At 39.8% G+C, this 14774-nt stretch overlaps 1 non-coding gene across 1 annotated transcript; it reads left to right on the top strand.

The window, feature by feature from the left end:
• Positions 1-7924: 7924 nt before the first annotated feature.
• On the top strand, positions 7925-8031 carry LOC120250964. Its single transcript, XR_005533291.1, has one exon. It is a non-coding gene; the product is annotated as a small nucleolar RNA R71 (small nucleolar RNA).
• The last annotated feature ends 6743 nt before the right edge of the window (positions 8032-14774 follow it).

Below are 14774 nucleotides of genomic sequence, written 5' to 3'. Positions count from 1 at the left end.
GTTAAAATTCTCCTAAACTCAAGAATACACTCAATGAAACTAAGGTGAACTACCATTGGCTACATGAGCATGTATGTTAATCCAAATTTATGTAAAGACATGTGCAATGTGAACTCCCCCACACACTTAAGATGTACATTGCCCTCAATGTACACATCCAAGCACAAAGAAAGTAAAGATGCCTCAATGTTAGTGTCAATTGCTGGTGCTATTGTTGCCGCTGCTGGTGAAGATGATGCTGGTGCTGCAAAATAAATGAAGATTAGGCGAAGAAAAGAGAAATAGAAGCTTACCGATGAAATAAGAATGAAAGGATAGAAAACGGTCAGAAAACTCAAGTAACAACCCTCTAAAATGATGGTGAGAGGTTGAGAGAGTGCAAGGATGCGTTCTCAGAATGTTTGGGAGTGAAGAGATGAAAGCGCAAAATAAATTTATAAAGAGAAAACACAGCCTTTTTGAGTTCTGTACATCCCCACGGGCATGTGGAAATTACCCACACCCGTGTGACTCCATAGGAGAGACCTACAGGGACAAACGCGCGCACCTGTGGTTTCTCAGGATGACACCCTATGCTACTGAACGCATCCACACCAGCGTGTGGAAATTCCCCACGCCCATGTGCCTGACCCATAGGGGCAGACGCAAACCCCTATGTATTCTCTATCCAACCCGAGAAATTCTTCTAAGTGTTTCACACGCAAGTACGAAATTCTCCACGCACATGGACATTCACAGGGCCAGCTCACAGGGGCATCCACATGGCCCTGTGTATTCTTAGGATTGAGGAGAGCTCTTTTGCAGAGATCAACACAGGCATGTGGAAATTATTCACGCCCATGTGGTTATCACAGGGTCATCCACAGGGGCGAGTCCACGCTCCTATGTCTTCTCAGGAAAAATCTTAGTCTCTGTAGGAAGACGCACACCTGTGCGGAAATTACCCATGGTCGTGTGACTATCACAAGGTCGTTTACAGGGGTGAGTCCACATCCCTGTGTCCTCTTGGGAAGAGCTCACAGTAGAGACCCACGGCCATGTGGAAATTCGACACGGGCGTGTGTTTTCTCTAGATGACTTAGAAAAACTGCAGGCGCTTCAAAAAAATCCTAAACATCTCAATATACTTAAACCCTGCCCTATCATGCAAAATATAGCAAGGAAAACACAACAAACTCGCTTAAACAACCAACAACTTCGCCATATATATTTAAGCACACGATAACACCAAATAATCCACAAGAAAAGCACAGCAAAAGCATCTAAAAGATCTAGACACTAACACTCAAAGGCTTATTCATGCAAATACTAACTAGAAACTAGAAAACATTAAAAACTTGGGTTACCTCCCAAGAAGCGCTTGTTTTACGTCACTTAGCTTCACATACCTCTTCCTTACCTTATGGGGGCTTGAAAAGAGTGTGTTCCTCCCAACTAGACATTGCATAGCTACTTTCTTTAAACCAAAAATCTACCAGAATATTTGTTGGAGAGTCCAACCATCTTACGTTTGGCCTCCAAGGAAACAATTTGGGTTGGGAATTGTTCAAGCTAAGCATAGGTGGGTCATTGGATTTCTTCAATCTCCTACCCACATCTTCTTCAAAACCCAAAATCTCTTTCTTCCAATTTATGAGCTGATCAATCCCAAAGAAGGGTACTTGTTCCATTAACTTAGGATTTACTTCTTCTTCCATTTCAACTTGAAAGCAATTTGTCTTTGCTGGCCCTCCTTGCATCATTTCTTTCTCACAAACTTACTGTCCATTCAATCAATCCTCACATTGAACGAAAGGTTCTTCTTGCATCCCTTCAATCTCGACAACATCATACTCGTTTCACCCAACTTCTTCATTGCCGATCACTACCAGATCATCTCTATAAGGAACTTGAATTGCTTGCTCAAATGCTTGTTGTTTCTTGGAGAGTGTGTCAAGTATCCCTCCTAATTAATGCTCAAGGTTTTTATAGGAGGCCTCATGACATCTTAGTGTGGTCTCCATATTTTGGATGCAAACATCGGATGCTTTAATAAAGTTAGCTAATACTCTTTGCAACTGAAGTACATCCTCTCTGAGTGTCTCACACTTTTGACATTCCTCTTGAGGTGCTTCCCAATATTTTCCATGACTATTCCACAAGAAGTTTAGGTAGCCCTTTTCAATTGGATGATATGTGTTATAACATGGAATGCTCTGTTGTTGTGAAGCAATAATTCTATCAACATTTTCACACAGAGCTTCAACTCAAGAATATAGAGCAATAAGCGAATCAATCATCATTTAAACTCCTTACATGAAAAAGTAAGACATGACAAAAGAAAACAAATGAGAATGATGGAAGACTAAGTAAGTATGAAATAGAATGAATAATAAATAAATAAAGTAGCAAAGTGCAATGTGCTTCTAAAACATCTATTCCCCGGCAACGGTGCCAAAAAATTGAGAATGCCCTTTGCGTGAGTCCTGCAAGTGGACGAGTTTGTCAAAGTAATAAATCCTAGCTGAGTGGGTATCATATCCACAGGGAATAGTTAATAGAAACACAACGATTGCTATTTAACTAGGATGAGAATAAATCAATGATGGCGTGAATAAGAGTGATATGAAAAAACTAAAAGAAATAAGAAAGAGAGGCACGATAAAATGAGAGGAAAGGCAATCGATAAAAGTGGGGTACTCGGATAGTTTTCCTTCTAGGATTATTGCTTCAAGTTCATCACTAACTGTTATGCTTCCTAACTAATGCTTAATGAGTTGCGGACATCCTTAAATACATGGTCCCAAACCTAAGGTCAACCGTGACTAACTCTACACTATGTCCCAGCGGAGAAATCGATCAATCTCAACACCTCACACTGTGTAGACTTGCAAGACACTCTAGGGATTCCAAGTGATAAACCATATTCCAATGTATAGATCTAACCCTCTGGTCCAGGCGAAAGACCCCTAATCACAACTAAGCTATAGGTGCTAAAGTCACTTCAAACTTCACTCAATTGCTTGTGCAGCTAAGCCCAACAGAAGTCAACCCTTAGCCCATTCACTCTACTATGACCACAAAGAACTCTTGGAACACGGAGGTAGGATAAATCACATCGGAGGGGAAAGGGGACGCTCCGCCACCATTCGACTCATCCTCTCGATCCTCTCCAACATTGCTTTGTCTAACCCTCATGGTGTGTCACTCATCCACAATAGTTACCATGATGGTCTCTCAACCCTAGTGTCACTCTAAGAGAGAAATCATTCAACAAGCATTCAAGATTAGAACTCAATTTGAAACATCAATTAAGGAAAGCATAATAAGAGGTCAATGACAAAAAAAGCATCCTTGGGTTTACAAAATCCAAGTATCCACTAAGGGTTTTAGCTCTCCACGGAGGAAGATACAATCAATAATGAAATCTAAAGTAAAACATGCAATCCATAGTAAAACCCCCTTAGTATTCGTGTCGATGGTCTTGTGGAGTGGCCTCGTCCCCTCCAAAGGTCCCCTTGTCAAGCCTAGGGCACACCTCACTGGATGGGTGCCGACGAAAGCTCCCCCAATAACTATCTTTCAAGAGAAATGTGATGTCGAAGCCATAGAACCACTCCAAAAGCCTTGCGAAAGCCTTTCTAAACTCTAGCCGCTAGCCTCTCAAAAGTTGGAGAAAAGATAGGAGAAAGGATGCTGAAATCGGGCTGAAAAATGGCTTTAAATAGGCTGGAATTGGGCATCCACATGGGCATGTGGATGTTCGACACACCCATGTAGAATTTCCAAATGGGCATGTGGAATTTCCACATGCCCATGTGGATTCTCTAGAATTCTGATTTTCGGCCGGCTATGAACAATAACTGCTACAGTAAATTGCTATAGTAATTTGCTACATTAACCTGCTACATTACATCCACCAAAAACACTCCTGAATCTACTTTTCATTGAGGCGACGTAAACGGGCACATGTTTATGCCATAGATCGTGTCGCTTCTTCGATAAACAGGTTCAATGGTGAAGATCTTGCTATCATTACACAAGTTGGGATACGCAAATGTGACTGCCTTCATGCCCCTCCAACTCATTGTAATGACTTGAATACATTGAGGTTGGCACACATTCACGTATCTTAGAGTCCCACTTGTGTCTTCGCGTTTGTTCCTTCCAAGATTCCACCAAATAATGCGTTCACGATCTACTTTTGGCTTCTTTTCTTAAACTTAGCTTCACAACCCTAAATGCTCAAAAGAACACAAATACACATGTATTAGCGCTTAAACCTGATAAAAGTAATGCTCATCATAAACATAGAACACTTCGCATTCTTAACACACAAGCACTTATCACATGATGAGCGGGATTGTGAAGTCAAGATGCTTTGCTTGACTCATTTGTGCGGTGGCCTGAGATGATGTTCCAGTATTGTGTGTGTCATGGTGGCTATGAAATCTATAGGAAAATGCTGAAATGTGGGTGTGTTCTTGAATCCCTCAACATACAATCCCATGTAACATCCCAATTATGTGTCCCTAGTAGTGTGCATTATTCCAAAGACTTGGAAACTTATCCCTGATAGTCTTACTAATTCGATTGTGCTTAGGACCTCAAAGGTGAGCTTACGGTAAGCTGGATGATTAATTGAGAATATTCTGTCCCAACCATCGTGGTTGATCAATTCTAACACAGTCCTGGCCAACCCTAGCACTTTGAGGTCATTACATTCAATTGTCTGGATAATACCAAAAGGTTTGCTCTTCAAGAGATTGTAGCACACCCTGTGTTGTGGTAAGGCGAGGGATGGTTCTCCAATAGGCGCCACATCACGTCTGGGTCGCTTCGATAAACTCATTTAACCGGCATTCGTATACAACAAAAAAACAAGATTAAACCAAGATTTTCATGAAGACAAACATAGGAGATATCAGTAACATCATAAAACAAAAACAAAATTGAATGCACAAAATTTTCAATAAGGAGAATGAAAAATTCAGCATTTGCAACAATAACTTGTAAAACATTTTCCAAGAGTTTCTCCTATACATGGAGCTCCTCAAAATTTATAAATGAAGGAAAAACTCCAAAAATTCAGCATACACTACATCACAGCATCCAAATATACCATTCACACTTGAAGAGAAAGAGAAAAGCACAACAAAACCCAAGTTTTTAGCCAAACCTTGAATTAGGGCTTGAAGGCTTGGAGTGAAGAGAGCCGGTGAAAAAAAGGGTAAAACTCTGAATAAATCCCAAGATTGAGTTTGCAAGATGGAGGAGAGGAGATTAGAGAAGAAAAAACCAAGAAAAATTGTGAAGAAATGAGGGAGAATGAAAGGCAAATGAGAGAGAACCAGGTGAAGAAGATAGGGAATATTGAGGAGAGAGAGAGAGGAGAAAAAAGCCCCTTAAGTGGGCTGCCCAGCCCATGCAGGTGCCATGCGGGCGCATGGTCCCCGCATGGGCTGGGAGCTAGCTAGAAAAACACAACCAGAAACTTTCACGGGGCCATGCGGGCGCATGGCACCCGTGAGGCAGGGAGCCTCACGGGTGGCCTCAGGCGCATGGCGCTTGTGAGGCCCACAGCCCGCTGGGCTGTGGTCCACGTGGGGACTCTTGCTGGCGCATGGGCGCCTGTAAGGCCTTGGTACATGTCCCCAAGTATCCATATGGCCTGTATACAGCCCTAATGGACTTGGAAAATTGAAAATTTGGCATGGTCCCTCTTCTAAACTCAACAAAATACGAATTACAATCTCTTGATTACCGAAATAGCAATAAAACTCAACGAAAGAACACTAAATTTAAGGCCAAAAATAATGGAGGGAGCAAGCATTAATATGAATTGAGCACAACAACAAGAATATGAAAAACTCACGAACACAAACATTTAACCACAACAAAAAAACTAAACAACTAAAATAAGCACGAGAATTTAAAGATGATGAATTTAAAGACTTGGGTTGCCTCCCAAGAAGTGCTTGTTTAACGTCATTAGCTCAACATACCTCCGTTCTTACAGCATGGTGGATTAAATGGTAGGGATTTACCTCCAAATCCAAGAGAAGTGCTCCAAGAAGGAAGCTCATCGAGAGCCATGAAAAGATGTGGAATTTACCCTTCACCTTGAAGAATAGTCGATCGACCTCCTATGGTGGTGATAGTGTGCAATTCATCCCCTTTTTCGGTTTCTCGTCCACCTTACACCAAATTTTCTTTGTGGTTGACTTCTTTTTATTGTTCGGCCCCGGATATGCCCTCACATAGCCTACATGCTTTACTTGTGTGGGAGGTGGGTCTTTCTTCTTGCACTCTCCGCTATCCATTCCTTCCAAGAATTCATCAAAGGTGTTAATTGCCAAGACCACCTACACACAATTAGTGATAATCATATCAGTTTCATCAGCTAAATATAAGGGATCATAGTAGTCTAATGTATATTTCATAGCCGCGGGGAATGTGAAAATGACTTCCTCGTTCCCCACTCTCAGTGTCATCCTTCCCCCCTTTACATCGATGAGGGCACCGATAGTGCTGAGAAATTATTGCCCAAGGATCAACGGGACTTCAACATCATCATCCACATCAAGAATAACAAAGTCCACTAGGGTAATGAGCTTGTCTACTCTAACTAGCACATCCTCGATAACACCTCGAGGTTTCTTTATAGATAGGTTTGCAAGTTGTATCATCATCCTTGTAGGCCTCATGTCCTCCAATCCTAATTTAAGAAATAGCTTGTAGGGCATTACGTTGATGCTGGCCCTAGAATCTACCAAGGCCTTTTCTTGTATGCCCTCTCCAATCACACACGGTATGACGAAACTCCTGGGATCAATTAACTTCTTAGGGAGCTTCCTCTGAATCATTGCAGAATAGTTCTATGATAATGCAACCATTTCTAATTCCTCCAATTTTTTCTTGTTGGTGAGCAGATCTTTCTAAATTTTGCATACATAGGCATTTGGGTCAACGCTTCAACAAGATGGATATTTATATGTAGCTGCTTGAATACATTAGGTGTCCTTGGTGTTGGTAGTCGATGGGTTTCTTCATCTTGCTTTTCCTTTCTTCCTTCAACAACACTCTCAGATGGCTTAGGGTCTTCTTGTAAGGCTACCCCATCATTTTTGGCACTTGAGCTTCCCTCGGCTCTTGCCTCAACCTGGTTTCTACTCCTGAGAGTGATGGCCTTCAAATGCTCCCTTATGTTATTTTTAGTGTTACTATGTAAGCTGTCCGGGGGACGCTCAGAATTTACCCTGGAGAGTTGCCAAACCTGGATTCCAAAGATTGAATTGAGTCCTAAACATTCCTCAAAATGGTGTTCACCTTAGCGAACTGATGATGTTCACAAATTTTACTTCGGTACTAATCATAAATCTTGCCAACACATCTTCAATGGTCAACTTCTTCTCTAGTTGTTGAGGGGTTTAATATTGAGGCACTTATCGCTGTGGGGGTCATTGTTGCTGCTGTTGACCCCATGAAAAATTTGGCTAGCTCCTCCACCCCGGATTATATGTGTTTCTATAAGGGCTCCCCGGGCCTCTAGGGCCTCCACCAACATAATCAACTATCTCGACAGGGAATCCTGAAGCTATAGAGATTGGGCACTGAGTAGTAGCATACCCTGCCCCACAGGTTTCACAAGACATAACTACTCCAGAACTTGAGCTTACACCAAACACAAACTGATCAAATCTCTTTGTTAGGGTTTCAACTTTCACAGCTAGTGCAGTGTTGTCATTTATCTCATAAATTACGATGGCTCTTGGGGTTTCTATCTAGTGCTCCAATGGCACTCATTACTTGCCATATCTTCAATCAACTTCTCGGCATCTTTAGGTGTTTTATTTCTCAAAGACCCCCCGCTGCAGCATCGATGAGTTTTCTAGTTGCATAATTCAAGCCATTACAGAGCATCTGGACCCTCATCCAGGATGAGAAGCCATGATGGGGACACTTGCATGGGAGATGCTTTAATCTCTCATGTGCTTCGAAAAGTATCTCAAAGCCCCCTTGTCGGAATGATGAAATCTCTTTCCTCAGCCAAACGGCCTTGCTTGGTGGGAAATACCTCACAAGAAATGTTTCCACAATTTCCTTCCAGGTGGTAATTAACGCAGGAGCCAATGAAGTGAACCATCTGTATGCTACTCCTCTCAGACTGAAGGGGAATAATCTCAATCTTATCACATCATTTGACACTGAGTTAATCTTGAAGATGGAACATATTTGGAGGAAGCAAAACAAGTGAGCATGTGGGTCTTCATCAGCTAGGCCATCAAACTCTATAGAATTTTGGACAATCGCGAGCATGCTTCCTTTAATTTAAAAGTTCTTTGTTGGCACGGTGGGCACATGCACACTGAATTCCTCACCCATAAAGTGAGGTCTTTCATAATTGGACAAAGTTCTCCTTGGTTTTGCCATGACTAAAGATTCGCTAATCTCAACTTGAGTTTCACGTTGCCATGAACTTTAAGCCACTTCTCTCAACCTTTGGTGTAAAGTTCTTTCAATTTCATCAACAGGCTCTACTAGATTCGTTTGATTGGGCCGTGGCATAAGATGGTACCTTGCACAGCATTAAGAGCCAATAATGAGGACATAAGAGGAAGATAGAAAAATAAAATAAAAACATGTAAATGGAAATATATGTACACAATGCAGAAAGAAACAAATGCACAAAATAAAACAAACAATGGCTAAATCAATAGCATCTGTGTTTTCCGAGTATTTCTTGTGGGTCCCTGGCAACGGTGCCATAAACTTGATGTGAACTCGTCCGCGAGCGTATGGAGTTATCAAGTAATGTCTCTCATGCAAGCATGAGATGGTCGTATTTCTTAGGCCCAAGGATCTACCCTTACTTCCCCTTCACATATTGTCTAGCCAACAGATTCGAAAGGGTGCTCTAAACTATTAATTAAAGATGAAATAACTAGAAGTAGAGTCTAAAACAAGGCAAGAGTGTGAAATCAGGGGAATGAAATGGTCCGGATGCGGATTCCCATGGGGAGAATAAAGTGTGAAGGGTGTTAAGAATATCATGCAATTGAAGGTTTGGACCAAGAGACTTCCTAAGATATATCAGCCCGATGGTTACGGCAATTGACACATAATCCGGTACAAGTATTTGTACAGAATTTCTTACAATCAAATCCTCATACAATTTCATTAACAATAGGAAATCTCAAATTAGGGCCGGAACACAACTTGGTCTAACACTAATGTTTGAGGGGTACAGAATACCCGATGGTCATGTTGTATTTAACAAGAATCCCTTCCAAATTTAGGGCGTGAAAGCAGTATGACCACTATGCTAAAACTGAAAAATACATCAATAATTCATTCCAAAACCACTCTAAAAGTAATTACCAACCATTTACAGATAAAAACAAAACAACATTCCCAATTTAAGCATGATAAATCAAGATTTGGCAAAGAAAAAGAGAAAGAGGGCTTACGACAGGATAAAACTCAAAAACCTCAAATATGGAAAGAAAACACCGTAAAATATCTATAAACAAATGGTTAGAGGTCGGGGTAGTGAAGAGAGTCGTCGTTTGTGTGTTTGGGAGGTAAAGAATGAAGAAATGGAAGTAGATCTTAAAGAAAAATCATGCCTCTTGGCATTCTGTGCATCCACACGACCGTGTGACTCCATAGGAGAGCTCACAGGGGCAGACACACGCGCCTGTGTGCTCTAGGTATCACCTCTGACTGTCTCTAAACGCATCCACATGGCTGTGTGAAAATTTCCCATGCCCGTGTGGCTGACTCAAGGGGCACCCACATGCCGCTGTGGCTTCTCTGTCCACCAAAAAATTTGGCTAAGTGTTCCACACGTTCCTGTGGAAATTCCACACGGGGATGTGGGTGCTCACAAGGGCACTCACATACCCCTGTGTGCTCTTAGGATGGAGAATAACTGTAATACCCTGAACCTGTGGATAACTGTTGAAAAATATATTCAGGGTATTACTACAGTTGCAGTAAGGTTTTCTACAGAGTAATCTTGTTGACAAATCCCAAGTGGAAAGAACAAGGACCGAAATGTAAAAGTTTTTAAAAGATTTTGGGTTAAAGAATAAATGAAAAGGATGGACATGAAATGTTTATGGAAACCGAGGACTGAAAGGTAAGATGGAAGGGATCTTTTTAAAATGTTGTTTTATAATCCAGGGACCACTGGATAATTTGAAAGGACCTTTTCAGAATACTATTTCATAATTCAGGGATCATTGGTGAGTTTTTCAGGGACTGTTTTGTAAGAAATTATATTTTGAGGGACTAAACGTGAATTTCGACTGAAAACTTAAGTTGGAGAAAACTCTGGATTTTGATGGTTCATCTTCTTCTCCATCTTTCTGCTACAGTAACCCGAGAAGAAAAATAAAAATAAAAATGAAGAAATGGGAAGAAATTGGAGGTTTTAAAGAGAAAAAAACTTGAAGATGCGTCGGGAGGGAGCTACATGGGAGATATGGTTTTAATTGGTAAGAGCTTTTCTTGGTGTATTTTTTTGATGAATGAATGTATGTATGCATGTATATATGTGTATTTGATGGATTTGATGAAAATAATTATGGATTTGAGTAGGAAAAAAACATGTTTAATGATTATAGATGATTGTTGCTTCGATTTGTGTTGAAAAAAATCATTGTATTTATGATGAATCTAGCTTGAATGGAGGATGAGATTTTTCGGTTTCTTGTGGCAATTCTTGTAGACGAGATTAGGGTTTGGTTTGATTAATTAAGTTGATGATGATGATGGTTAGATTGGAATTGGTTGAGTTAGCCAAGTTGGTTTTGGTTGGATCAAACCAAGTTAGAATTGATTTGATTGAGTTGGGTTTGGATGAGAATTGAAGTGTTTGGGTTTAATTGAATTAATACAGTGCAGGTTTGATCAAATCAAGTTGAGTGTGGTTGGACTTGAATGGTTTGGTTGAATTAAATTGGTTGAAGTTGATTTGGGTTTGGTTTTAGATGTTGGGCTAAAGGTTTGGGCTGAAACCAGATTGGAAGAGAATTGGGTTCGAGTTGAACCAAGTTGGTTCAATGGATTTTTGTATAAGAATTAAGTTGGTTCAAAGGCTGGTTGGTTTAATTAAACCGGTTCAGTGAATTTGAGTTTGGTTCGATTGAATTTGATCTTGGTTCAGCGGAATTGAAAGTTGGTTCGGGGTTGGTTCATAATAGTCTAGCCCAAATTGAGTTGGCTTAATTGTAATTGGAGACCAATTTGGTTATACAGAGTCGGGAGTTTGAACCGATTGGAGTGAGTGGGCCAATTAGAGTCGGGTTATTGATTTCTTGTATTTTTCTATTGGGATAAATTATATTTTTTTAGTTGTCGTATTTATTTATTTTTATTATGTTATCTGCTAGGGTGTTGATTAGGCTTGGGAGGAGTTCAGGGTCTAGCAAGGAACTCAAGGACACCGGGGTGAGTTGGTAGTGGCTATTATTTTTAAATAATTGATTAATTATTATTATTTTGAAAATAATTGTTTAATGGCTAGTATTTTTGGAAATAAATGTTTAAGTATTTCATTTTATCATGTTTAATTACAGTATAAAGGTCGAAAATATACTTATATTTATTTTTCCCTACGATGTGCCATGATAACAGTATTGATACATCAGTTTTGTATAATTATACGTATTTGTGAATAGTGAAAATACATGTATATGTGATTTAATTATTCAATTCTTGTATTTATTTTTGATGGGTATATATGCTTTGATTTGGAGTGATTTGCGAAACCATGTGAGCATATTAAAAGATGTTTTATCGGCATTATTAGTAGAATTGGTTTTCATTCACGGTATAGGAATGGTGTACGTGGATCTGAGGCTTTCTTGGTGTTATGCGTTGTTATACTTTTGGCATTGGCTTTGTGGAAAAATAATGTTTATTTCTGTGATGTGAATACTTGTCCTGGAAAAGGATTTCCATGTTGTTGCTTGTGTTGGGACTTGCAAATTATTTTGTGTTAAAAGTTTGGGCTTTGCTTATGTGTTTATCTTGTCCTCGTGCTGAATGGCAGGGTATTCTTGATTATGATCATGGATGGATATTGTACTCGAGTGGAGTTGTATTTTATTGTGGTGATTGTTTTGGTGATATCCTCACTGCGGTGGGCGGTCTTCACGCCCGACCTTTTTGAGGTGGCGTGTCGTGACCGGGCTGATTACTCTGAGGCCGAGTTCGGTGGGAGTGTAGAGCCATGGCGGATATTCAGTCGGGTGGCCAGGGGTCGCGAGCCGGGTGAACCGATGGGTCAGCGTTAAGGGACATGAGTTCCTTGGCGGCTCAGAACCTAGCCGCGACGGCGAAGGTTTAGAGAGTTTTCTAGACCATGTTATCTTTGGGTGAGTGTTGGGTATTCTTTGTATTTTTGAATTTGAGATTTATGTTATTTTTGAATTGTGATGAGGCGGGTCTCTCACGAAATTTGTGTTTTACGAGAAAATCAAATTGATGTTGATCTATGTTGAATTTATGTTTGAAAGTTCTTTAAAGATTGTATTTTCTTTGGAATTCGGTATTTTTGGAAAAGTTGGAAAAATTATTTGAGCGAGTTGGTATTTATATACTTTATATATCTTTGTATTTAAGTATTTGAAATTATTAAGCCACTCTGAAACCCATTTGAATGTCTTTGTAAGCTGCAGGGAGGCGGGACCCTAGATTGTCGTCAGAGTATAGAGCTAGTCGGGGGTTGAGTCCGAGGATTGCGGTGGGTCCCCTTCCTTTTCTTTCTATTTATGGTTGTTGTGATCTTGTAGCGGTTGTACCCGCATAATTTGAGATTATGTATTCATGGTATTTATGTATTTGAACACTGTAGTTGGTGTGAAATTGTAAATTGTGATTTGTAGAGTACGATTTTTGTTTAAAAAGCAGGGTGTAGGTTTCGAGTTAAAAGGGAATTTTTAAGCTGATGGGTGCTCACATTTACCTCGGTAGAAGGGGTGGGTGTGACATCTTTTTGAGTATCGAGTCTGTAGGTTGAGATATCCAGGTTTGGTAGAGATCACGGGTTGTGATGCGAGCTTAAGTTTAGAAGTCGTGTCTAGACTCGGGAGGTTTAGTAGTGAGTGAGCAGAAAGTTAAGGGGCCCGATAGAGTATTTAGAGTCTCCGATCGGGATAAAAACCTAAGTTGCGTATTAGGATTGAGGGTGATGGTAGGTTTTGACATTTTGAGACAAAAGAGTTTGAGTAGTGTCTTGTGATCGGGATCATGGGTTGAGATATTTGTCGGAATTATTTTTTTATCAAAATGAGTTGACTTGAAGATGCCAAAGAAGTGTGTTTGGCATGTTGTTTGATTGAGCGATACATAGTGATTTGCGAGTGTGATTATTTACTATTGAGGTGATTTCTAGCAAGAAAGCAGATCTTGGAAGAAAGTAAATGAAATTCGATGATATCAGTTAATGTATGCTAAGAAATTTCGAGGGACGAAATTTTTAAGGGGAAGGATTGTAATACCACGAACACTGTGGATAGCTGATTGAAAAAAATATTCGGGGGTATTACTACGAGTTGCGAGTGAGGTTTTTCTCAGAGTAATCTTGTTGACAAATCCCAAGTGGAAAAGAACAAGGACCGAAATGTAAAAAGTTTTTAAAAGATTTTTGGGTTAAAGAATAAATGAAAAGGATGGACATGAAATGTTTATGAAACCGAGGGACTGAAAGGTAAGATGGAAGGGATCTTTTTAAAATGTTGTTTTTATAATCCAGGGACCACTGGATAATTTGAAAGGACCTTTTCAGAATACTATTTCATAATTCAGGGATCATTGGTGAGTTTTTCAGGGACTGTTTTGTAAGAAATTATATTTTGAGGGACTAAACGTGAATTTCGACTGAAAACTTAAGTTGGAGAAAACTCTGGATTTTGATGGTTCATCTTCTTCTCCATCTTTACGCTTCTGATAACCCGGAAGAAAAATAAAAAAAAAAAAAAATGAAGAAATGGGAAGAAATTGGAGGTTTTAAAGGAGAAAAACTTGAAGATCGTCGGGAGTGAGCTCCCTGGGAGATATGGTTTTAATTAGTAAGAGCTTTTCTTGGTGTATTTTTGATGAATGAATGTATGTATGCATGTATATATGTATTTGATGGATTTGATGAAAATAATTATGGATTTGAGTAGGAAAAACATGTTTAATGATTATAGATGATTGTTGCTTGATTTGTGTTGAAAAATCATTGTATTTATGATGAATCTAGCTTGAATGGAGGATGAGATTTTCGGTTTTACTGTAGCAATTACTGTAGCAACGAGATTAGGGTTTGGTTTGATTAATTAAGTTGATGATGATGATGGTTAGATTGGAATTGGTTGAGTTAGCCAAGTTGGTTTGGTTGGATCAAACCAAGTTAGAATTGATTTGATTGAGTTGGGTTTGGATGAGAATTGAAGTGTTTGGGTTTAATTGAATTAATGCAGTGCGGGTTTGATCAAATCAAGTTGAGTGTGGTTGGACTTGAATGGTTTGGTTGAATTAAATTGGTTGAAGTTGATTTGGGTTTTGGTTTAGATGTTGGGCTAAAGGTTTGGGCTGAACCAATTGGAAGAGAATTGGGTTCGGTTGAACCAAGTTGGTTCAATGGATTTTTGTATAAAATTAAGTTGGTTCAAAGGTGGTTGGTTTAATTAAACTGGTTCGGTGAATTTGAGTTTGGTTCGATGAATTTGATCTTGGTTCAGTGAATTGAGGTCTGGTTCGGGTTGGTTCGTAATAGTCAGCAAATTGAGTTGGCTTAA

The sequence above is a fragment of the Dioscorea cayenensis genome, chromosome 19 (assembly GCF_009730915.1).
Source record: "Dioscorea cayenensis subsp. rotundata cultivar TDr96_F1 chromosome 19, TDr96_F1_v2_PseudoChromosome.rev07_lg8_w22 25.fasta, whole genome shotgun sequence".
NCBI classification, from domain to species: Eukaryota; Viridiplantae; Streptophyta; class Magnoliopsida; order Dioscoreales; family Dioscoreaceae; genus Dioscorea; species Dioscorea cayenensis.
This window is presented reverse-complemented; position numbering and strand designations above follow the sequence as displayed.